Below are 26,307 nucleotides of genomic sequence, written 5' to 3'. Positions count from 1 at the left end.
TTGCTTTCTGTCTTGGCTGCACTTGGTTTCCAGAGGTGTTTTGCTGTACGTGTTTTTTTTTTTTTTTGGCTTCTGGATTCTGTTTTACATTCTTCTGATTGAATATACAAAAACTTAGAGCAAATGGAAGGTTTCACTTGGAACTGTGACTCGACATTTCTGTTTCCCCAAAATTGGTTGATGCAGCCGTGGGAACTCAACAAGACATACAGGGCCGAACTGGTGAACTTACTAGACTCAGTTCCATTAACCCAGTGTGGCCTGGGGATAACTCTGCTTTTGATAAGCATACAATGGATTTTAGACAATCTGGTCCTTTTTGTGGAATTTCAGAAGGGGTTTAGGCAAACTGTTCCTCAAAAACCATTTCAGGTACTTTTAGACAAAATAATGTAGCAGGAGAGATAACTGTTTCTATCAATGATAATTTCAGTTATGGACATTGTAACTTCAGTGAGTAGCTGGTTAAGCCCAATTTCTCCTTGCCTCATGATGAGTCTGCTGAGGGAAACTTGACTGTCAGCCAGAATATACAGCTTATGAAAAAATGTTTATTAAAACTGTAAAGATTAAAACTAGATAATTATTTTTACAGAAATTATTAAGTACAGTAGAGTTCAAAAAGGGGTGACATATACCAAATTGCCTGATGGCATCCTGGAAGATTCTATTTTTTTAAGAGGTGGTTACATTATTCAACAAACAAGGCATGGAACTGATGGAATTGTTAAAGACTTAATCAATTCATTATTGACAAACATACTGATTACATACAAGTTCTGAATGAAAAATTAAGACGGATTTACTATTTAATATGTATGATATAGCGTTTGCATGTATTAACAGGCAGATTACTATTATTCAAAAAGAAAGCAAAAGAAATTGTTAAGATATGCATAACAATATGAGGAGGGTATCCTTATATTCAGAAGAACAATTCTGGAACAAATATCTTTCTGGTAATGGTAACAGTCACGAAATTAGGAACACTTCAAGAAGGGGAGTAGCTTATAACAATACCATTTTGAATTGTAAGCTTGATTCATCACAAGGGGAAGTGTATAAAGAAAGTGCCGATATGTTCACCAGAAACGACTTAAGAAAATTAGATTTGGCTGCTCATTTTTACAATAGTACTGAAGAATTTAGATATGTAGATGCGAATAAGGCAATATGTTGTAAAAGTACTTTTATATCTCCCACATAACCATTGATTCAGACTTTTGAAAAAGCCTGTGAACAGGAGATTTATAAATACTTTGATAAGGTTTATTTCAAAAAACAGTTTAATCTTTCTAGGGAATAGGATTAATTTATGCAGTTACAAACATTGTTGGTGCTGCACAGTCAATACTGTTTCTGATATGCAAAGGAAAAATGTGCTCAAATGAGTATACTGGACATGGTCTTGCTGACTCTAGATCATGTAACTAACTTGACAAATTTGTATGAATAAAGTAGTGAGGCAGTAGCTGTGGGTATACCAGTTAAAGTACCATATATTGACCTTTCTAAAGCCTTTAACAACATATCTGCTAGCATTCTTGTAACTACATCAGCAGTATTACCAATTTTATTTATTTATTTATTTCAGTTTGATTACCGGGGAAGTCCACTGGGCCAGAATGTACCCATTTTCAGTGGAGGCCCAGGGAGAAAAGCTCCAATAAGCAACACGATTACAAAAGGTTACATAATGCAAAGGTAAAATACATACATGAATTCATACAATCAGGTACAGCAAGTGAATAAATTGTAATTATAATGCAATTTAGACAAAGGTAGCACAGTTTGCAGGTATTTACATTCAGAGCAATAAGTTTCAACTGACTGAAATATAAGCATCTGTGGATTACTTGATATTTACAATATATACATACTTGGAGTCAAGAGAGAGAACTTGCTTAATCTGAAGATGTTAGCTTAGGTTTGTTTTAGGAGAATAGAAAAAGAGCTTATAGTGCAGTGTGGAGCAGGAGTAGGAGAGCTCAAAGGGGAAATTTCTATGAATTGAATGAATTCTATCAATTAATCTTTACGTAACTAAATGGATAGTTAACTGTTTAGCAGAATGTATGTCTATGGTCTCAAACAATGGGTCAGTGCCCCAGACTGAAAGCACCATCCAGTGGTATGCACCAGGTACATGCCCAATGGGACGTTGTACTCAATAATGATCCTTATGCACCAGCGCTTCATCTTGGGCCTTCTGTTGTTTAATATTGTTTCTCTGAAATATCCATGTTAGACTGATGACTACACAGGTTCACAAATTATTAGAAGTTAGGACTATCACTTCACAAGTGGAAGATGTCCAAAAAATGTAACACTCCCTTAAGGAATTCTTCAATTGGTATAATGATAGTAACCTTAAAATCATCAGTAATGCACTTGTTACTAAAGAACCTTCTTGTCCACCTTTATTTGGAGAACTCCTGACTCTGACTGTTTAGTTCACACAAAGGTCTAGAGATAATTATGGGCAAACATTTAATGTTGATAAGGATTTATAAAAATTATTTATTAAAAGTATTTATAAATTGTATGCAATATGTATGTATATTAGAATTTTGTATAATTACACTATTTATTATTGTTTGTATTTCAGCTGCTAAGTAGGTGAATATATTATTAGAAAGTAAATTATTTACTTCTAATCATAAGAATTTAGTTTGAATAATATTTGTATATAATAACATTAATTTTGTTATATATTTATTTATTTATTTTGTGTTTAGTAATAGTGAATTTCATACATTAAATAGCATTTTGCATATAATGAAATCTGTATATTGAAGGGACATATTATGTTATATTACATAAGTAAAATTGGTTCTTAAATGGAATCAGTTTAAAATGTTTAAAATAAACTAAAGAAGTAAATGTTATATTTTTACATGTTACACACAGAGGTCACTTTAAAGTTTGATGAAATTTTGATGATTAATTGAATTTAATTGTTAATTGTCAATTAATTAATTATCTATGAACTATATAAGGAGTTCATTTTGAAACCTGTAATGTGATCCTTTGAAGGCGAATAGCCGAGGTACCAGATCGTTTATGGAATAAAGAACAGTGGTGGAACTGCATTTGGTGTGTTTTTGGGCATTTAATGTTGATAAGTCTGTACTTATGCATTGCAAAGAAGGCATGTTGTATAATTAATAATGATCTTTAGATATACCTCCTCCAGAAAAAGGCAGATAACTGGTTCTACTCTGTATCTTCATAGTATGCATGTGGTATAGAATTACATTGTACAGGGTCATTATTCCTCCTTCATGTCTGCCAAACATCAGTCCCTTCTGTACGTCTTCAGCTTAATGTACAGTGAACCAGAGACACCATTATCTAGGCAGTCATGAGGGAATGTTGATCCTATTCCCTTGTTCTGCCTTCAGTATGGTCATTCCACAACATCTGATAGAGAAGCTGTTCCAGCTAGACATCAGCATCCCCTTATGCCACTGGATACTGGACTTTCTCATTGACAGACCCCAAAAAGTATGCATGGGTAAAAACAACTCGAAGAGCATAACACTGAGCATGGGAGTCCCACAAGGATTAGTCCTGAGCCCATTGTTGTTTACCATGCTGATACATGACTGCATCTCCAGCTACCGATTAAACTAGATCATCACATTCACGAATGATATCACAGTTGTAGCTCTCTTATCAGCAATGGTGACGAAACAGCTTACAGAGAGGAGGTGAACCATCTGATCAACTGGTGTGACATCAATAACCTGGCTTTGAAAGTAAATAAGACCAAAGAGTTAATACTGGACTTCAGGAGGAATCAGGAAGCACATCATACACTCAGAATTAAAGGGGAAACAGTGGAGAGGGTAAAGAGCATCAAATTCCTGGGGGTGCACATCTCTGAGGACTTGTGTTCGACAAATACTAACCACATTGTCAAGAAGGCAGAACAATGTCTACACTTCCTACGAAGGTTGAGAAAAGCAAACCTTCCACCTTCAGTCCTCAAAGCCTTCTATAGAGGTACCAATGAATGCACCTTGACAAGCAGTCTCAGTTTGGTATGGGAACTGCAAAGCCTCAAACTGCAAGGCTCTCCAAACAGTGGTGAGGGTAGAGGAGAGGATTATAGGGTCCTCACTCCCATCTTTACAGGACCTGTATGAGACTCGATGTCTAGGCAGAGCCAAAAAGATAGTCAATGACCTCACTCGCCCTACTTATGGACTGTTCTCCTGCTTGTCTTCAGGCAGGTGATACCGCAGCATGTGTTGCAAGTCATCCAGATTTAGCAAGAGCTTCCTTCCACAACCCATCAGACTGTTAAACTCTAATTATAACAGGACATCAGATCAAACAGTTACATGGCTGAAGAGGAAACTTCTCTGTGCAATATTTAATGAAAATTGCTCTAAATGGTCCATTAGCTAGACTGGTTCATCCCTTACTGCAGTGCAATAATCAGGAGGCAAGATAACATTCTGTACAATTTGAAAAATGAAGTCTCATATTCTGTGAAGCAGCTACATGTGCAAACTGAATAATTGTTAAGTCTCATATTCTGTGCAATATCTACATGTGCAATACTGATTAAGTGTTGCTACTAGATATATGAGGTAACAGCCTATGTCATGGAAACTGTCTACTGTTACCATGCTGTTAAATAGTCATGTTTTTCTGGCATTTGTATGAGCTATTTGCACTTTGAGACCAAAGCAACAAAATTTAATTCAACTTGCAATGTTGCATCATGAAAAGACATGGGAAAGACAAAGAGATTTATTATGGTGCAATATTTATGCAAAGGAGAAAGCAAAACTAATCAATGCAAAATAGCAGTACCAAAGATATTTGAAGAGAAATATAGGCAAAGGCATTCCGATATGGAAAATATTTCAATACAAAAAAATAAGAAAACAAAGGGAAAAGAAGAAAAGAGGATTAATCATTTAGAAGTTAAATATAAACTGAAGTTATGGATTACCAGCAAAGTGAAGGTTTTATTATAGAAATTCCAACTCAAGTAACATCAGAGCATGATAGAACAATGACTCCCCAAATTAAAATGAAGTTGGTGGAGCGATAAACAACTGGTGAGTTGCCATATGAAGATACTTTGCAGCCTTCAGTAGGAAGCCCGTACAAACTTTCAGTTGCAGTTGCACAGCAAGGAAATAAGCATGAAATGGTTGCAACTCTGATGTACTCAATGTGGTTTTCCTATATAAAAAAGCAACTGATGATACAGGATGAAGCTGAATACGTCACAGTAAGATAATCTGAAGCTTGCTGTAGAATGCCCGCAAAAAACAGAGAACAAAGAATGTGCCCTTAGTTCAGAAGAAAATGCTCTAAGGGAAGAGTTGCTTGACTTAATAGAGATGGACAGACATATTAAGATTGATGAAAGAAATAGATTACAGAAGGTCAATAAGACCCCAAATGTTAAAAGTTTGATAAAACAAATTAACACACTAATCAAGACTATTCACATAAATTCATGTGATATAACAGAAGTAAAAAGGATTTATTACTGTGCATTTAAATTATTAACAAATAATGTCTTACCACAAAAACACAGGGCAATCAAATGCTATTATGAAAGTACTGAATATAAAAAACTATAAAGCAATTAAGACAAGAAGTGTCACTGTTAGACAAGTACAGAATATAGAACAGATCGACAAAAATGCTAAAAAAGATAGATGTGATAAAAGCTACATGCAGTAGCAGAATAGACCAGGATATACTATTGCAAATAATAAATTAAAGATATCAGCACAAACAAAAAAAAAATAGAAGATAGGCAGATAAATATAAAGGAAAAATACAAAGTAAGCAATTTATTGATGACCCAAAAATGTTTTATAGAGAATTGGGAAACAAGGCAAAAAGGAATAAATAAAATAAATATACCGCCAAAAGAGAAGAAATAGACATTTTGGTGAAATATCTGTGAGGACCCTGTGGAACATAATGAAGATGCTGAATGGAAAAGTAAAACAAACAGTAAGAAGTTTAAATGTACAGGATATGAAATGGGATGAAGTAATGACCAGAGAAATTGAAATAATATTAAGAAAAGCTCCTAACGGGAAAACCCCAGGATCAGATGGAGTACCTCACTTCTGGCTAAAATAATTAACATCTTTACACTAAGATTTAGCCTTCAATAAAATGCTATTTATATGTGCGTCCCAAAAAGACACCAACCTGATTAATGACCTGGTTAATAACAGGAATGATACTGTTCCTTTGGAGTGATCGTGCAAGTTGTCTTAAAAACTATACACAACTTGCCTTTTGACAATGTATAAAATACATACTGAAACTGATGCTGATAGAGTTTATAGTCATTTAGAAGAAAATTCAATTGTGGCAATAGAACAAAAGGGTAATAAAAGAAAGTCATACGGTACAAAGGATCATTTGTTTTCAAATAAAGTCATAAAGGAGAATTGCAAAAAGGGGAAGACTCTAATGATGTCAAATAAAGTCATAAAGGAGCATTGCAAAAAGGGAAGAATCTAAGTATGGTATGGATAGACTACAAAAAAGCATTTGACAGTATCCCACATTCATGGATAAAGGAGTGTTTACAGATGTATAAGATACACTCTACATTGATCAATTACATTAGGAAAACAGGGGTGAAACACTCTGCAGCTTAGTCATGATAAAGGATAAATGATTATGCTAGGGATAAAAATTCAAAGGGGGATATTATATGGTGACTCGGTCACCACTGCCCTTTTGTCTTGCACTTAACCAATTAAGCTATCTACTTAACAGATTAGGTCATGTTTACAATTTGGCTCCTTAAAAAAAAAAAAAAAAAAAAAAGACGTGTAAAGACTTATTTTTGTGGATGATTTAAAACTGTATAGTTCATCAGATGAGAAACGGAAAGCACAACTGCAAGTGGTCAAAACTTTCTCAAATGATATAACAATGTCATTTGGCCTTGATAAATGTGCTAACACACCCTTTAAAGCAGGAAAGCTGCACCACCAAGAAAATATCAGTCTGGGACAGGAATGTGATATAAAGTAACTTGAGCAGCAGGGGTTGAATAAATATTTGGAAACTGATGAAGGATCAACAATAAAACATGAACAAATGTGAAAAAAATTTAGTAAGGAATATTTTAGAAGACTAAAATTTAATACTGAAAACAGCCCTGACATCTAGGAACGAAGCCCAAGCTTAAAGCAATTTGCTCTTCCTGTTCATCTTATAGTTTTAGGGTGATTGACTGGCCGCAAAAGGTATTGGATCAGCTGGAAAGGAAAAGTAAAATGCTTCACACTTATCAAATGATTTATAAAAATCAGTGTATGCCAAGATTATACAGTCCCCATTCTGAAGGAGGTATGAGCCTCAAAATTGTTTACATGTATAGATCTGCAATCATAGGACTGCATACATATCTGCTGACCTCACAAGACCCAAACATAGTGAAAGTTTTAAAACATTAGCAGAATAAGTCTAAGATTTCTTCCCTGCTTAGTTTAGTAGTAGCATATCAGTGTCAAGCAGGAATGAAAAATCAAACCAGAAGTAAACACAAATCAGGCAGAAAATGAATGTGCCAAAAACAAAAGAAAGAATATAAGGTGAAGGATCAGATGAGAAGGCAAGAAATGTGAAAAAGGCATAATATAGTTGCAAGTACAATAATAAACTCCTTTAACAACATCATGTCAATCAGGATCTGACACAGGAATGATTAAGAAGAGGCAAATTTAAACCAAAACATGAAATGTTAATATTGTCAGTCCAGGAGAGTGGACTACATACACGTTGGTTTACAAAGTCCATTGAACATGTCAGAGAAATAAACAAATGCAGGTTTTGTAAAATAGAATTGTAAACAGTCACACATATTGTTGCTGGTTGTGATACACTAATGGCAGAGGGCCTGTATACTGAAAGACATAATAATGTGGCAAGCCTGTTGCATTGGGGATTATGAAAACATTACACTATTGAAGTAGCTGAGAACCACTGGAAACATGAGTCACAGAGCATTATACAGAATGATGAAGTTTATATCAGATGGGATCACCCATTATCAACAGTTCAAAAAATAGATGCAAGAAAACCAGATGTAGCACTCCATGGAAAGTAGACAAAAGTAGCATTGATCATTGAAATTGCTACCTAGTGATTACAGTGAGACAAGTCATAAAATATCAGGATTTGTAGGGAGAAATTAGGGCAATGTGGAAGAAGGTTACCCAGACTGTTCCAATAGTAGTAGGTGCAATGGGTCTCATAAAAAAGAATGTATAGTCTTATTTAAATATGCTACCAATGGGTCTACTTCAAAACACTGAATTACTATAACAATGAACCACAAAACATTGAGACCATAACATTAAAAGTTCAGAACACTGAAAAGTTAGAATATCGAAATTTCATAACAATGAAAATTTTAATTACTGAGTCTTATTTCATTGAAAGTGTTACATGGTTATGGTTTAAAGTGTTAATTTTGTGGTATAACTTTAAGAAGTTGTAGTATATTGTAAACAAACATGGTGGATGGCAAGTTTTGTGGTTTAAGAGAAATTGTCAGGTTGTATAATAAATGTTTATTAGATAATGGTTAAACATTGTTGTGTTTGAGTGATGGATTTATTAGCTTGAAAGAAGTCATGTTAGTGTTGTGGAAAGTGATGGGATAAGTCAGTAGGGGAGTAAGTTTTGGCAGTATGTACGTGTTGTCAGGAAAATAGAGGTACATGTTTGAGATATTATTTGTGTATTCTGCATGGAGATTGCAATACAGTAGGGAATAGGAAATTTACCTTGTCTCCCACTGTAGTGCGATCTTGGAGTTGGTATATTTAATTAGCAGGGGGTGTGGGGGAGCAGGGGGGCTTGCTCCCTGTGGAAATGTTGAAACAAGTGTGTTTTTTGGTTAAGTTATGTTTGAGGTGGAGGCGGTATTACTAATGTGTAAATTGTAACATTTGGTTTTATGAGATGCGATGATTTAAATTTGGAGTGTTATATGGTGTCATTCGTCTAAGTTTTCAGTGTTATGTGTTTTCAATATTATGGTCTCAATGTTTTGTGGTTCAACATTATAGTAATTCAGTGTTTTGAAGTAGATCCCTACCAACACATGTAACTTCATATGAATTGCAGAAGGAATCAGTTTTGGGCATATTGTGGATACTGCAAGGAAGACTTTTGGCTAACATCAAAGATTGAAACAATACTAACTTCATGAACTTTAATCATACTTTTACATAAGAATGGGATCCATTCCCATTATGGTAGTAGAAACCTAAACGACTTGGAGAAATTAAACCAATGTTTATTCACAGTATTCAGTGTTCTTAATGTCCCATAAAAACTTAGTCTTCTCATCTTGGAAAAATAATTTCTGTAACCCAGACATCATAAGAGCAGTTCTGTTATTTGTTCCTACTACAAACTACTCCACAACAATAAACAAGTCTTTCTGCAGGAACAGAAGAAATAAATATTTTGTACTTAAAGCACTTGCAAATGTATTTACCACTTGCTACTTTTATGCAAGACACTGCAGATACAAATAGATGTATCCTGTAAAAAATGTTCCATAGTGTATACCTGAAAATATGAAAACATGAACTGCTCTACATTCTAATAAATACATTTAAGTGATACTTTAATCCATCATTTTCCTTAAATTAAATTAGCTCTTTATGGTACATAATAGTAAAACCACAATCTTGTTCCTCAATGTCCAACTGTTTCTTCTTCCCACAGAACTCTGAATTTCTGTACCAGTTATCCTACATGTAAAACAGATGGCCTAGGAAAAAAACAGACTGGTGGAAGTTGATGTCCTCAGGAAGATCTACTACATCTTCAAGACTGAGCTTACTGGCTGAGAAACAAGTCAAATTGTTGTTCACAAACAAGAACTAACAGGTTTAACTTGTGAAAAACTGTGCTATAACAAAACTGTGTTTTGAGGTTCAAAGAAATTGATAGCTGCTGAAGACGTTTATTCAAACTGTCGTATCACATACTAAAAATCTGTCACCCAAGAAAGCGAAGATAGTACTGCATGTTTAGCATTTTGCTAGTGGCCTATATGATCTAGATGTCTTAAACTGGAGTTGTGAACATATATTGCAACGCCTGTTGTACATACATTCCTGCATGCATATAACAGATGCTTGCTTTTAATCAAAGGAGTACAGATATGAAGGGATATACCCAGCTTTTGATGCAACTGTCATTTTTATTTAACATCTAAAGAGTGTCATACATCAACTTAATGATAGAAGTGAATGTTATGCTCATAACATTTTTTTACTTTTATTTATCTGCAAATCTGTCATTTCCACCATTCTGTTAATTAATAAACAAAAGCATAGCTACCCTATGCAGAATATATTTGCATGTGGTGAACTATTCAGTAGTCATGCTTTACAGATTTTCTACATAACTAATGAGTTATACTTTGACCTTTAGTATTGCTAAGCCTGTCAGTTTTTGTAGCAGTGGAAATATACAGAACTAGATATCTTATAGATGCTCTGAAGAGACAACCATCACTTCAAATTAGAAACGTTGTTATGCACAGAAGGGATTAAGCACAAAATGGTGTTCTAATGTAGGCTAAAGGACAATTTGAAAGTTTTTTAGGTAGTACTTATTTTAATATTTTGTCTGTTTTGGAAAAGAGTTTCCTGACTGGCTATCTGGAAGAGAATATTTTGACACCCCTCAATATCTAAACTAGGGGCTGGAGTGTCATGGAAAAAAAACATGCAACAAAGTCATAATGACTGGCATGTTATTGCAAAGGAAAATGTTCATCAAATCAAATCCATGCCTTCTTATTTATACATTGATTTGTGCCTCCGCCATGGGCAGCAACCTACTGCTAGTATCCCATGATGTGTTTTGCAACTGAAATCTCAAGTTATTTCTAGATATTTGTATCTGCCTGCATTATGTACATGGCTTTATACTCCAAATTGGATACCAAAATGTTGAAGAAACCCTAGGAGGCCTGATTGGTAAAATTTGAACTGTTAGTTACTGGCAACTGAACAAGGCATAAAAAATGAAAAAAAAAATAGAGGCCACAGAAACTACTGAATTAAAATATACTAATCTCTATATGTTTGCAGGTGTTCCTTTACATGATGGTCTTGAAAAAGTTATATGGACAGGCATATCAAATTTGCTGTATTTTATATTTGGAGCTCATGTAAATTATTCAAAGTTTTATTTATTTTGTTGTTTCAAGAGTTTATGGAAAATCTCTGAGAAGGCGAAGAGTGGAGAGGAAGTTCTGTACTGGTACATTACCATTAAGGCTGAACTTTTAAGTAGCAACCACTGGCAATTTAGGTACGGGGTGCTGGTGTTTTCAAGAGATAAAGGTTGTACAAGTCGATATTGAACTTTTCATTGCAAAAAGACCAAGATTTGGATCTGTATGCTGAGGAGCAGTGATGTTGTGATTCATAACATGCTAGGAGATGTCCAGGAAAAAGATGCTTGAAACTAAAAAAATACAACAAAACTATCAGTTGTTCATGAGAAATAATTAAAGGGCTCTGTTCAGTGAGATTCCAATTTCATTTTAGTTTTCAGCTTACCATCTAAGTGACTGCATTATGAGCAGTCTTGAAAAGTTAAAAACCCTCCTTTAGAAACATTGGGCAAGGTACTCTACAGACTCTAATAGAATGTATTGCTGTTTTACATGATACAGGATGGACTTGAAACATTTTTACATGGTAATAGTGATGCTTGTAGTCTTTTTAAGAGCATGGTTTGCCACTCCTCTTACGAAATGAAACAATCCCATATTTTGCTTCAGAAAGTTGATATCATCTTTCACTTTCAATGGTTTACTAGTAAGCTTTTGAAACTCAGGAAAAAATTTGCATTTGAAAACAAAATGTTTACAAAGTGATTATTTCTTTATGGCATAGAAAAGGTTTTATTAATTCACGTGAAAAAGAGGAAAGCATGGTTTAAAAGTTTCATTAAATATTTTTAATTTTATTTTTAATTTCCTTAAAATGTTGCTTAATTAATTGGCTTTGCTTTCATAAAACATATTTGACCCTAAGTCTGCACTTTGGATTAAGAAGCATACATACTACCATTCACATCAGAGAATTTGGTGCAAATGAAACTGTTTCAACTAAGACAATAATATTAAAGTGTCCTTTGCTCAACAGCTCTGCATCATTCAGCATGACAACTTTGTTTTTGAGTACACTACAAGAAAGCAACAAAGTTGTCCTGCTACTCACCCCGGTTCTGTGAAAGTTATAGTAATACTTGTGAGAAGCTCTTCTGCTGTCCACCCAACACACTTCCCTCCTCTGTCATCAGGCCAGATTGAAGTTTTATTTGTGGGCACATTTTTCTGTTGAAGCAATATCCTGTGCATGCTTATGCCTACAAGCCAATTCAAAAATAAACTAATTTTTACAAAACGCTTTACATTGTGTATGTTGCCTCATGTCTCTCTCTCAACTCTCCACTATTATATTGATACAGGCATCTCCAATGTTAAAATGCATTTGTTAATGTTAATGGTTAACATGTATTTTCTTACTAATTTGAAATCATGGTTATAACCAAGTTGAAAGAAAACTATATCATACATGCCTTAAGACATTCCAGTTACATGGATATCACAAACTGACCAGAATGTTAGCAGGTACCACAAAAAAGTTGAAGTCTTCACAATTTGCTAAACATTTTTATTGAGCCTTCCAAAGAAATTATGACAGACACACTATTTGTTTATTTTTAGTCACGGTTAAGTGTAATTTCTGTTGGGTATTGTGACTGTTCCCTAGTCACTTCAATGGGAGCATTTTTTTATCCAGCCATGTTTTAATTTAGCTAAGAAATGTATCTTTTTTTTCAACAAGAAACTGCTTTGCATTTGTTTTTTTAAAATACATCTGCACCTGTGAAGTATTTCAGTGTTTGACTAACTAGAGCCAATGTTACTAAGGTGAAAATATAAATACTTAATGATAGAAGTGAATGTTATGCTCATAACATTTCTTTTACTTTTATTTATCTGCAAATCTGTCATTTCCACCATTCTGTTAATTAATAAACAAAAGCATAACTACCCTATGCAGAATATATTTGCATGTGGTGAACTATTCAGTAGTCATGCTTTACAGATTTTCTACATAACTAATGAGTTATACTTTGACCTTTAGTGGTGCTAAGCCTGTCAGTTTTTGTAGCACTGCAAATATACAGAACTAGATATCATATAGATGCTCTGAAGAGACAAACATCACTTTAAAGTAGAAACATTGTTATGCACAGAAGGGATTTAGCACAAAATAGTGTTCTAATGTAGGCTAAAAGACAATATGAAAGTTGTTTTAGGTAGTACTTGTTTTAATATTTTGTCTGATGTTTTGGAAAAAGAGTTTCCTCACTGGCTATCTGGGAGAGAATATTTTGACACCCCTCAATATCTAAACTAGGGGCTGGAATGTCATGAAAAAAACATGCAACAAATTTGTAATGACAAGCATGTTGTTGAAAAGGAAAATTATCATCAAATCAAATCCATGCCTTCTTATTTATACATTGATTTGTGCCTCCGCCATGGGCAGCAACCTACTGCCAGTATACTATGATGTGTTTTGCAACTGAAATCTCAAGTTATTTGTAGATATTTGTATCGGCTTGCATTATGTACATGGCTTTATACTCTAAATTGGATAATAAAATGTTGAGGAAACCCTAGCAGGTCTGATTGGTGAAGTTTGAACAGTTAGTTACTGGCAACTAAACAAGGCATAAAAAATGGAAAAAAACAGAGGCTACAGAAACTACTGAATTAAAATATAGTGAAGTGCTTTTATTCTCAATGACAGCAGAATTTGACACAAAACAAGGTTTTGCAGTATTTCAATGTAGAAAACATCAATGCTGTCACCCAGAATAAAGCCTTTGATAACAATGTCAGTTTAACACTTTTGCCCACAAATAAAAATGACTTCAGAGTTTAACACCAACAAAAATACATAGCCCTTAAATGTACAAACACTGCCATTCAGCTTCTTACATAATTAGTTAATTTGTTAAACAACACGATGACAAGATAAAAACCATAATTTCATCGGTTCACTTAACCGCACAGTTTGAGTTAGAAAAGGGTCTATATGGATCACTGCCCTCCCCCACAATTAACACATACAAATGAATAAGCACAGTACAACAAAACATAAATAAGAGCATAAGTGAATGAGGTAAACAGTTTTTGAAGAACATGCTTAAATTCTTAACTGTATGAAAAGCATAATGATAAATAAAAGTCACACAGTCAATTTACATAAGCAAGCAAAACAACACAGACGCACATGCATATGCACACACTACATCTTAAATACTTAGACTACTCGACTAAACATATACAGAATAATAAGGTCTCAAATGAGTTGTGTACTGTCCGCATGGTTTTACTGTTTGTGTCCAAATCAGCCTTTACTGTTTCTGACATGTAGCCAATGATAGTTCTCTAAAACAGAAAATAAACACAAGCTAATGTTTGCTGCTACATTTTACAGCAAATTATGACAGTGCATAGTATGTGTAGCATTTTTGGGGAACTGCCACTAAATATGAGGGACCTTGGTATCATTCATATGGTCGGGTCTCTACAGTCTGCTACTCCCAGGGACCTTGGTATTATTCATGTGGCCAGGTTTCTACAGTCCAGCACTCTCACACCCAACAACATATTATAAAGCTGGTTGGCAGAACTCTCTGAGAGAAAGAAATAACAGATACAATGTACGCTGCTTGATTTGAATTCTCATAACATTAAGCTGGAAAACATTATCTAGGTTGTAAGGAAAACACGTTTTTTTATTTTGTATGGTAGATATCCAGCTACTTTTTATCATTGCTACTTCTATAGGCTAGACCAATTAAAGTAAATAATTAACAGTAATAAAGTAAGGAATACAATGTTTGTACTACAAATAAGTCCATGAGAAAAAATAAATTAATTTCTAAAATATGCTCTTTTACATCCTGTATCAAACCTTTGCACCCATTTATCTGCTATATTCCACATTGACACACCTTTGTTACAGTCTTTGTTCACTTGAAATTGTGGAATTTTGGTTCTTTAATGAATATTACAGCAGTCAAGCTATAATTTTATTTTGATGTTACCAGCGTTTGTACAATCACTGTTTTAAAGATGAGCAATAATTGAATTACCACAGTAAATAAGCTATGCAAAACAATGACTAAATATATCCAAGATGACATGTTTTACAACATTCTCAGTCTGTTCTTTACTCCCTCTACCTCCCATTATCTGCTGTATTATGTGACTTTCAGCTTCTGACATTCAGCATCTTACTATACTGATCTTTTTTTTATCTTTAAATTACTGATCATCTTTGAAGATCTCATCACACCTACACACTAAGTGTTACTTATCCCATAGTGCATACACCTACAGTCATGCCATTTTCATTTCATTTAATGCACACAACTACATTTTATATGTAGTGTGGTTACATTACATAAAATAAACAGACAATTCAAATTATTGCATCTAAGCATATTCTCAATTATTCAGTAAATAAGAATCTAAAAGTCACAACTGGCTGATATGGGAATTAAAGAAGCAGAGAAAAAGATAATACATGTTTCCCATGATTTTGCAGACGCAGTGGGCAAATATTGCGCCAATGTACATGACTACTAAGATGGGGTACAATAGAACAATGTCAACAAGCTGATCTATAGGAAAAACTATAAGCAGCAAAATAAGAAAAATAGAGATGGCATCCAGACATGAAATAGAAGAATACATGCATACAGATATTTCAAGCACGGGCATTAATGCCCTTCTAGCTTGTAAATATATCACCACACTTGTTCCCATAATAAGTGTCCAGGCAGTTGTTAAAAATATCTAAACTTGTACTTACTTTAATGTAATTTGGTAGTCTTTTCCATGCATCAACTACTCTGTCAGAGAACCAATTAGTACACTTCTTATTCCTATAAAATCTTCTACATAGGTTGTTCGATGATTCTGTAGTACTTTTTGAAAACTCCAAACATTCCCAGAGGTAGCTGTCTCTAAATGCGCTATATACCTGAATAACATCTCCTCTAAGATATCTGTAAGAGACACTGCACATATTTTAGTCTTTCATAATAACTTAAATTTTCACATCCATGGATGCCCTTGGTATATATCCACTGTACTCTTTCCAGTTTACCCATGCTTGTTTTCTTACAAGGTTTCCATATTGTTATTCCATACTCAAGTTTGGGTCTAGTGTAACTAATAATGACTTAATCATTTTTGATTTCATACACTTTATAAATCTTTTTATATAACCTATCATTTTATAACTATCATTAACCAATTGGTTGATAGGATTAGAAAAACTCAAAGCTGAACCTATACAAATAACCAGGTCCTTAAATGAGTCTAAAGTTTGAATCACTGTGTAGTGTATTAAATATTCACCTTTCAGTTTATGTCTCCTAAATCTCATATGGTTAGTTTTTGATGCATTTATCAGAATATTATTCACTTGTGTCCCAATGGTCAATTTAGTGAAGTTATTTTGCAGACACATCTTATCTGTAACACATGTAATCAATTTACCCGATTTTAGGTCATCTTTGTATACACTGTAGAACACCTCAGATGAAAAGGTTAGGTCTGAAAGATACAATCTAAACAAGTAAAGGCCTAAGACAGAGCCCTGTGGGACACCCTAACTGCAGCCAAGGATTTCACCTGTCCAGTTGCTGTATGATACTTGCCATGTCCTATTTGTAAGCCATGCAGCTATCCATCTTAAGTCCCAGGAAAGCTTCCCATTATTGGTTGCATACCAGGAGCATCTCTCCCTCTCTGCAAACAAGCATGCAACTTAATGTGAACTGCTGGGTGCAATAGGCAAGTTAATGCTCACTGTTTCTCCTTAACTCTACCTGGTATAGTGGTGTGCACACTACTCAGTTGAGGTTTCTCAAACACCCCCATGCTCTTTTTCTTGCTGTACTCCTTACTTTACTTTCCTTGTAGCTACCAACTTATACTGTACAAAATATGTCCATTTCCCCCTCTGTTAATCCTATTTGAACTCAATTAGTCTAACCCCACTGAAACTGTTCAGACCATCCAGCTGTCTCTGTCCCACTCTGACATGGGTATCACTGGGCTAGCTGATTGTTTTTTGTCTGTCGCTGCCTGCTGTTACCTCGTTGCAACCTGCTCTGTTCACCCTCGCTACACTAGTGCTAACTCCGATCCTCTACCCTACCTCTTTCCCACCCACTACCACTTTCCTCAGACTTATACTCTCACCACCTTTGCATAGACCCACCCACCACCCAATCACACATTACTGCACCCAATCTAAACTCCCTCCCTTCCAACTACCTCCCCTCACCCATCCCACTATCATACTACTCACCCAATCCTATTTTAGCAACTCACATCTGTGTCTTTTTTTTTCACTCTCCTTCATACTACTTTTATTGTTTTTCTTTTCCCTACCGTTATCTTTACTTTCCTCCTCACACACTAAACCCTAACTAACACAAATAGCTTAATTCTTTCTCTCTTTCACACTTATAACTTCAACTCGTAACTCTCATCCCAACCATGTTTCACGTCTTCCTCATCCTCATAAACCCTCTAATATTCTGTTTGTCTCTCCTCTCACATCAAACTACATTATGTACAGCCATCTGCTACACATACACATCCCATACCTAATAAAAACACTTTCCTACCCTACTTAATATCTCCTCCTTTGTTTAATATATCCAGTATACAACTCCTTAAACCCATAATATTCACACTGACTCCATCACCTAAACTCAAATGCAAACCCCTCACCTACTACAACTACCCTTCCAAACCCACCCCACTAACAACTCTTCTACTTGATAGGGACATCCAGCCCAATCCAGGCCCTTCCACCCCCTCTCTAAGGCCCTCCCACCCCCATCATCCCACCACTAAACTTTCACTCACTAGTCACCAATCTCCCCTACCCCTTCTGCTTCCAAATATCTCACTATTTACTCAATAAATCTACAAAGTCTACATAACAAAATTAAATATGTACACTCTTGGATAGCCCATTGCTCTCCACATATCCCATCCATATCCGAAATATGGCTAAAACCCCATATCTCTAACACTGAAATACTACCCCCCCCCACTACAACAGGATAGGGACACCTAAAAGGGGGAAGGGTAGCAGTAATGTACTCTGATAAACTCAGCTTACCCCCTTATCAATACCACTCCCATATTTCCATCCAGCTGAGCTACTTATCCTAAACTGCCACCTGAACCCACAAAACAAATTGCTATTGCAGCGTCTATATTCCACCTGGAAATAATACTTCTATCCTTGAACCCATCCTTTCATGGATTTCTCTCCACATTCCATATGAGACTACTATCCTCGTAGATATAAACATTGATTGGCAAAAACTATCAACCACCTCCCCAGATCTTAACATCAATCTCCACAGCTTCAACCAATTCATTACAACACCCACTCTCTTTAATAAAAGCAAGAATAATAGCTCCATCCTAGATTGGATCCTTACTTCTGATCCAAACCTACACCAAAACACAGGCACACTCCCTCACACCCTGAGTGACCATCTCCCCATCTATATGCACAGACATTCACAGCATATACCCAAGGCACATCTTTATACAGACCACTATAACCCCTCCTCTTTCAATGTCCCAATTTTCAAGAGATAAGCTCTCATCTATAAACTGGTCTAGACTCAAAAACCTTCCTCTCGATGATGCTGTTCTAGAATTCAATTGTACTTTCCTTGATATCCTTAACTCCCTAGTGACAAGTAAAGAAAGTTAGGATTAAAACAACTCATACCCCTTGGCTCTCCAAGGATACCCTCACTCTTATGAAAAATCAGGATAGCACCTGGAAACATTGGCTAAAAACTAAATCTACTATGTTATTGTTGTCTTTTGGCTTTTCCCGGTTAGGGGTCACCACAGCAAAACTCCGGTCCGCTAATGATTGGCAGTAGATTTTCATGAACGCCGAAGTGCCAGCTCGACGTTCAACCTTCAACGAAGGCACACCCATTTAAGCATGTCTTTTGAACACCCACCCAACCTCGGGGAGGACATGCAGACTCCACACAGAAGGCACTCCCCACAATCCAGCCAAGAATCAAAAGGGAGAACCTCTTGCTGTGAGGCAGCAACGCTACCGCTGCACCACCGCGGAAGTCCAAAAATCTACTATAATACTCCAAAAATATAAGGAGCTCAGAAATCTCACAAAAAAGCACTTTAACAAAGACAAGAAAATTTTCTGCTATGAGGCCCAAGTCACCCACAACTTTAACCCCAAATAATTGTGGTATTCCTTTAACAAAATACTACACCCTGGAAGACCCAATGCCCCAAACCTCTATCAAAACAATACTTCTCAGTAAACCGTCACTTTACTAAACTCTTATTTTATGGAATCTATTGCAAACTAACTCACACAGACCAAAGAGAAAAATCCCCCCCCCCCCCACCTTCCCCAACACTACTGGTACCATCCTTTTTCTCTAAACACTGTCCACACTGTTTACATAAAATCTCTTCTACTTAAATTAAAAACATGCTCTCCCTCCACAGACAACCTCCCTCCCCTCTTTCTTAAACTAGCAACTCACTCAATAGCCTACCCTGTCTCTATACTTGTAAATTGATAAATCCAATAATCTATTCTCCCTGACATCTGGAAATCCTTCTACACCATACCATTACACAAAGGAGGTAACTCCACCGAGCCATCAAATTATAGACCCATAGCCATTTTCTCACCACTCTCTAAAATTCTAGAAAAATGCATACACAATCAGTTTCTTAACTATCTTGTCAACAAAAACCTTCTGACAACTATTCAACATGGCTTTAGGTCAAACCATAGCACATCCACTGCCTTTTTGTCTTTTACACATACTGTAGCAGAGGCCAGAGACAAAAACCTACTGGTGTCATATCTTTTCCTTGACCTCTAAAAAGCTTCCGACACTGTCTCACACTGTAAACTACAAACTAAACTAGATGACCTCAGCCTCTCCTCCTATGCTATTCTCTGGTTCTCTAACTACTTTTCCAACAGGCTACAGTCAGTCAGATGGCTTTCTACCTGCTCCCCATTTTTACCCATCCAGACTGGCTTCCCCCAGGCATCTATTCTGGGACCTCTCTTTTTCAACATCTTCACAAACTACCTCTACTGTTCCTGTACACAGATTATACTGCCATTATCACCTGCTCAGATGACATCTCTCACCACCACTCTATTACTCAAAACACATTTCACAACATCGAACAATGGCTAACTAATAACCAACTCATCTTTAATCCCAAAAAAGCTAAACCCCTCTTTCCGTCCCTAGATCACTCTCCCAACATAAAACCACCTTTTCTATCTCATCACATGACAATACCCTTATCACATCCGATTCTCACACTAAACATCTGGGTATCATAATTGATGACCAATTAAAATTTGACCTCCATATACAATACTGTATTAAAAAGAAAAATCAAAAAATGGGTCTATTCTATAGAAACAAAAAAAAATCCTTGCTTCGGACTCCAAATCCTCTGTCACAGACTTTCCTCTTATCTTGTCTTTTTGTACACCTATCCTATACTCACTTCTACAATCTACCTTAATTGCCAAACTGGAACAAACATATAACAACTTAGTTCAATTTGACAGCAGTCAGCCATGCAAATCCCTTCAATACCTTGCTTTAAAACAGCTTAAATGGCTTGAGTTCCCCAAGCTTCTTCTCCTTTCCCAGCTACAGTTTACTTATACCTTACTTTACAAACCCTCAGCCTCTCCTTCTCTCGTCTCTCATCTCTCTACACCCCCTATCAAGCTCTATGCAGTTCTGATCAATACCTTCTTAATATCTATAAAACCAACAAAAACATTGGTAAATTCTCTATAAAAGCACTGTGTCCCAAACCTGGAAAAACCTCCCACCAAATATTCATAACATTAATTGTAGGACCTGCTTCAGAACTGAACTTAAAAACTACCTTCTTAATACTAGCTCCTACACATGCCAGGACCCTACTTAATTGCCCCCCCACAGTCCTCTCTTTACCTGTCATTACTCTAACTCTTTCAGCCTTCTACTACAGTGATAGCATTGTTGCTTCACAGCAAGAGGCTCTCCTGTTTGATTCTTGGCTGGAGTGTCTTCTGTGTGGAGTCTGCATGTCCTCCCCGTGGTCGAGTGACCTCCGAAAGATATGCATGAATGGGTGTGCCTTTGCTGCTGAAGGTTGGGCGTTGGGCTGGCAACTTGGCACCATAAGAATCGACTGCCAATTATTAGCGGACTGGAGTTCCACTGTGGCAACCCCTAACTGGGAAAAGCCGAAAAGACAAACAACTACATATAATCTCTTTTAATAGAAACAATATCATGAATCAATTACCAATCTAGCTCTGTTTTCTGTAATATTATGTTATACTAGGGTAAACCTAAGTCCAACTCTTTTTTTTCTAAACTCTCATCTGCTGTTCTCTCAGCATTTTTATTTTTGTATATACTTTTCATGCAACTTCTGTTACTGCAAATATGTGCAATTATATAACTAATTTTCCTGCATTTCAATGTATGATATAACTATTTAATATTCTTGTTTTTTGAATTTATGCATGTTAACATTTTTTTTAATCTATGCATGTTAATATCTTGTTATTTTATGGAACTTTTCTCCTTGGGTCTCCACTTAAAATGGGCCTTTGGCTCAGCTGGACTAACCCAGTTAACAAATGACAAATACATTAAATAAATAATGTTACAGCTGGTAATAGATCTATTTTCAACATATGCATGCTGATACATGGTTTCAAGTCGCCAATATTCCAGAACATGAAAGTAGACCTAAGGGTCTGTATGACTCTGGATTTGTCCTACTCCCCTTTCCCTTTAAGACATGTTTAATAAGTGCATGTCTCCAATCTTGGGGAATCTCCCCATATTTATATGACCTAGTGAATAACAGATATAATGGTAATGTAAGTTCTTGCTGAAGTGTTCTCAGGTCATTGTTACTAATTCTGTCTCCTCACTGTGCTTTGTTTGGATCCAGTTTGTGCAGTTCTTTTTCAATATAATCTAATTTGATTCCAGTATCTGGGGTTACCTGGATGCCACTCAGACAACTTATTACCCCTTTTGTGTAGCCAAACTGTGTTGCATAAGATTTTGTAAATATATCTATAATCTGTTGTGTCCGAGAATAAATTTTAGAATCTACACACAGTTTATCAATCTGTTTGTCTTTACTCCTTCAACATCTTGTGTATCTATAAAGAGGATTTATATTATTCTCAATATCCTTACACAAATTTTTATTCTAATTTTTCTTGATCTTGCCTCACACTATGCTTAATCTATTTGTCCAGCCTGTTAATTTCATGCATTTCCTATTGCAGCATTACTAGCTTATCATTTTTTAATGTAGCAGACAATTTATTCCTCAAGGGCAACAGACACTTTATTTGTAGATGAAACAATGAAATATAAAGTTGTTTGGTAGCAGCGACCTCTTCATTAGTTACAGATCTCTTTAATGTGTAATTATTTAGATGACTTTTACTTTACTGATACTTATGGACTGTCAATGTTTGAGTAGACTTTTATGATGCAAATGTTCTGAATTGGGCAGTTTTGCCATTATTGCTTCATGTATTTGTTTCATTGCTTACTGGAAAAATGTTCAAAACCATACATTTAAAACTCGCTGTATTATACAAGGAACATCATTTAATACAATCAGGAAGGTGTATCAAAGAATACATGTATGCTTCATGTGCAAGGGGCCTATAATTTGAAAACAGCCCAACGGTAATCTATCTGCCACTGGCCAGATGCATTTTCTTTGAATGTGGGTTTCAGTGATGTTTCAATGAATGTGAGTTTCAAGGGCAGAGAAGTTTTAATGCTAAGTCTATTTTCATTGTGAAACTGTATTGCTTTGTTTAGCAGATGTCTTAGTGTTTTTGCTATAAAATATAACATAAAAGTCTTAAATGAAATCCAGATAATCATTGTAGAAGTAAACCAGTATGCACATTACAGTGTTTATGGTAAATGAGATGAAATAGCTAAGTAATGGAACATTCAAAAGGCTGCAGGGGGTAGGGCTGTGTATGGGGGGCCCATTCGACCATGATTTTGGTTGTCTGTTCTTCAGTTTGCATTTGAAAGTATATCCCACAATTCCATTGACGTGGGCAGAGTTGTATAATTATGTAATGCAAATGTTATTATATTTTTAATCAGCATACAGATTTGTATCTCTTTTTCATGGGCCTTTGTCCAGATTTTTTGTGTTTCCAGGTTGAGAGGTATGAATCTCTATGCCTAGCATATAAGGCATCCTCACATCCTGCACTGATGGATCTCCTGCACAACCAAAAAGAAAACAGAACAAGAAACACTAGATCCAAGAACCTGAACTTTGCATGTGACATAAATGGGAGAGACCAATATGAGTCTCAAAGGATCTCCGCTCCATGGGATAAGGACCCCATCTACATGAAGCAGAGATCATTACTGACCCTATTCAAAAGGAACATTGATCACTGGATGGACTTCTTCCATGTTATACTGAAAGTTATCCCATAGTGAAAATGAGCATAAAAATTCCCCCACTGTCCAGTCCAAACTATTTGAAATCAGTATGAATACTACCATGGTCTTCCTATGAAAACAAGTGTTGTGTAATGGGACTAAACCAGACAAAAATATTATATATAGACATACATACATAGATGCATGCATATATACATATGTACAGATACTTAGCAATTACTAGCAGATTCCCTGAGGTCTTTTCCACAGTCCTCAGGCAGTTTGACTCTTACCTTCTGGAGCAGCCTCATTCAGGTGTAACAGGTATTAATTCACCTTTGTGGTAGTCACAGAGATTTGATGTAGTGCAGGACTTAATTTAGGTACCTCTGTTTTTCATTATGCAGATATATCCACTAAAAAATGTCATTACAAAAAAAGGAATAAAATAGTACAACTGTGCTAATTACACCCAGCTGAACTTCAGTTTTACAAATGGATGATTTTTTTCATTTCTGAGGACTATTATAATGCCAAAATGAAGCTTGACTTCACCTACAGTAAATGTCTGAGTTTTCTATTCCGGTGAAATACTTTGTTAACAAGTACCTGCTATCTCAGTTTTCCTGGACAACACATTGTCATCTATGGACTGGCAACAGCTATGGTAAAGTTCTTGTACTCCATCTTAAGAACATCTCCAGTATTAAACATGTCATCATATGATATGACCTTGAAACCATCATTCAGCCACTTCTGTCACTCAAACTGTATTATTATAATGCTTTATACATGAGGCTTGGGGAAACAGACATTGGCAGCATTTACCAGGTGTTGAACTGTGATAACTGTGTTTTGAATGCATCTTCTAAATGATGACTTATCACATCACAGCTGAAAGACTAACACACAGAGAAGTATACACAGGCAAACTCACATGAACACACACACACACACACACACACACACACACACACACACACACACACACACACAGTCTCACCTAAACACACCTATACATACAAATGCCAATGTACACACACAGGACAGACAACTGAAAAGAGACATATATATCTAGTTTGTAAGCCAGGGGGCAATTTTGGTTCTTATTTGGGAAGAGCGATAGGAGGCATGGTAATCTAAGATTTGAAGGAATCTAGTATTAAAGTAGGTCACTGCTTCATCAAGTTGAAGATGAAATATAGGTGACCAGTCACATGCTTTCAGTTTGTTTTGGAAGCTGTCTGGATTAATGAATTTTTTGGAGCGGGAGGATTTAAAATTATTAGTATTAGGGCTGTGAATTTTTTGTTTGATGGTATAGGTTAGCATATGGTCACTAATATCGTTGGAAAGGGTTCCTGGTTTATAAGTATCAAGATAACTGTTGAGAAGGATCCAGTCTAGGGTGATTTCCTTATTGCTTGGTTTTTGGATTCTAGTAGGAGTGGTTATTATCTGTGAGAAACCATGAAGATTTATATGATTGTTAGGATTAGGGGAACTACAGGTTGCCCAGTCTATATTAAAGTCTCCTAACACAATGGTTTCCTAAGGTAGGTGGGTAGAGAGGTAACTAAGTATGTTTTCAAGTGTATTAATATTATTTCCAGGGGGGAGATATGTGCAAATGAGTTGTTGATTTGTAGTTTGGCAGTAAGGGTTTCACTATTGTTATCCGAGGGTAGGAGCACATTGAAGGGTTAAACTTGGAGTTCAGATTTATGCAAAATGGCTACACCTCCACCCTTTTTGATTTTGCAGTCATATCTTAGGATATTATATCCAGGAGGGGTAATCTCCTGGTCCAGAGTTGAGGGTTTTAGCCATGTTTCTGTAATACAGAGAATGTCAAATGAGTGCACCTCTAAGAGTGCATGTAGGTGCATAATTTTATTGTTAATGCTGCAGATGTTAAGGTGAGCTATCAGGAGGGAGTTAGATGGTCTATTAGGGGTAGTGACAGTAGGAGATGTTAGGTTGTGTGTGTTATTGGGAGTATTAGTATTGGGGCCAGGGTTTGGATGAACATCACCATCTAATAGGGGGTGTTGTAGAGGATATTGTACAAACTTAAAGATTTTGTAGCAATTGATTAGGATTTTTTTGCCAAGGAAGTAAGTAACATGGTTAGATCTATGGTACTTTGGAAGTATATAGATAGAGATGGTGGTTATGTTACTTTGTTTGAGGGAGTTTGTTGGTAGGGGTGGTGCTGCTCAGGAAGAGAAGAATGTTCAAAGAAGGTTAGTGTGTATGGAATTGTAAGAGAAGCGAGAGTTGTAGTTAAGAGTAGTAAATTTGTGATTATAGATTTGTATGTTGGGTCTATTAGGATGTATAGAAAAGGAGTTTGAGTATGTTGAGGGAAGGAGTGAGGTGTGTAAGACTAAAGATAAGAGAAGGAAAAAGTCTTGTATGAGATGAAGTAGCTTGAGAAAAGGAGTTAGAGTATGTTGAGGGAGGGAGTGAGGTGTGTAAGAAAAAAGGTGGGAGAAGGAGAAAGTGTTGTGTGAGATGAAGTAGCTAGGGGGAAGAAGTAAACCATAAAACTAAATAAAAGGTGGTTGTAAGAGTGAAGCTATAAAATATAGCAATACAGGGTAAGGTGTGGAAAGGTTAGCGAGTGGACCTAAAAGGTAAAATAGCTTA

Source organism: Protopterus annectens, chromosome 14.part0 (genome assembly GCF_019279795.1).
Source record: "Protopterus annectens isolate FY-2018-M chromosome 14.part0, PAN1.0, whole genome shotgun sequence".
In the NCBI taxonomy this organism is placed as follows: Eukaryota; Metazoa; Chordata; order Ceratodontiformes; family Protopteridae; genus Protopterus; species Protopterus annectens.
This window is presented reverse-complemented; position numbering follows the sequence as displayed.